This window comes from Pongo abelii, chromosome 6, assembly GCF_028885655.2.
Source record: "Pongo abelii isolate AG06213 chromosome 6, NHGRI_mPonAbe1-v2.0_pri, whole genome shotgun sequence".
NCBI lineage: Eukaryota > Metazoa > Chordata > Mammalia > Primates > Hominidae > Pongo > Pongo abelii.
In genome coordinates, this window is record NC_071991.2 from 263379 (window position 1) to 264463 (window position 1085).

The following is a 1085-nucleotide window of genomic DNA, read 5'->3' on the forward strand; positions in this document are numbered from 1 at the left end:
CTGCTGACCCTTTCAGCGACGGGGGAAGGTCGCCTGCATTTGGAAGAAGGGGCTTGTAGCCGGCCGCCTGCTGGGAGGGCGTCCTCCAGAAGGGGAGGCATTTGCTCCTGCCCTCACAGCTTGTCCTGAAGGAGACCCTGGGAAAAGTGGGAGAGGAATTAGGAGAGCCCCAGGGCTGCTGCAGTGTGGGGTCTGGGCGTGGTGGTGCCCGCTGGGTCCGTACCAGCCATACCCCTAGCCTAGGTTGCCCAGGTCGGCCACCCAGCTAGGCTACCGTCGGGGGCTCCGGCCAGCCGGCCCCTTCCCAGAGCGCCTGCCCCGCCCGTCTCCGTGGGTGCCAGGGCTCGGCCGTCCTGTGAGCTGGAGGGACCCGCAGGTCCGCAGGTGAGTTCAGGCTCCCGGGACACCTGCTCATGTCTGGTCCGCATGCTCCATCTGGAGGACAGCCGGGGAAAGGCAAGAACCAGCGTCTGCGTGAGGGGCGGCCCCAGCTGAGAAGCAGGTGCCTTGTCCTCAGCGCCCAGGGTCAGCGTGGCCCCGCCGCCTCCCTCAGCCCGGCCCAGAGCCCAGGCCGTGTGGAGCCTGTGCGTCTCTCCCTCCTGCCCCTCCAGGAGGACCCAGCTCAGTCCTGGCAACTCCATAACTTCCTGCCAGGTAGCCAGGTTCTTCTCCAGTACGTCCATTCTGAATGAACGTTGCGCAAATTCAGTACCCTGCACACCAACACACCTACGACACCCTCCCTTAAACGTGGAACTGGAAGCCTGGGATTGCCCTGGAGGGCAGCAGGAGCTGTGGCAGCCCCCCACCCACCGGCCTTCCGGAGCCTCCGAAGACCCCCTGCATGCATGGTGCCTTGGGGCCTTTGCATGGCGGCCCCCTGGAGCTCTGCGCCTGCCCAACCCCTTCACTTGGTTAATTCCTATCCTGACGCGGCTCAGACGTTTCATCCGGGAGGATGGTTTCAGGTGCACACCACCCCACCCAGCCAATTTTTCCATTTTTTATAGAGATGGGGTCTTTCTATGCTGCATAGAAAGTTGGTCATCTCAAACGTCTCTTTCATAGCTCAGTCCGTTTTGTTT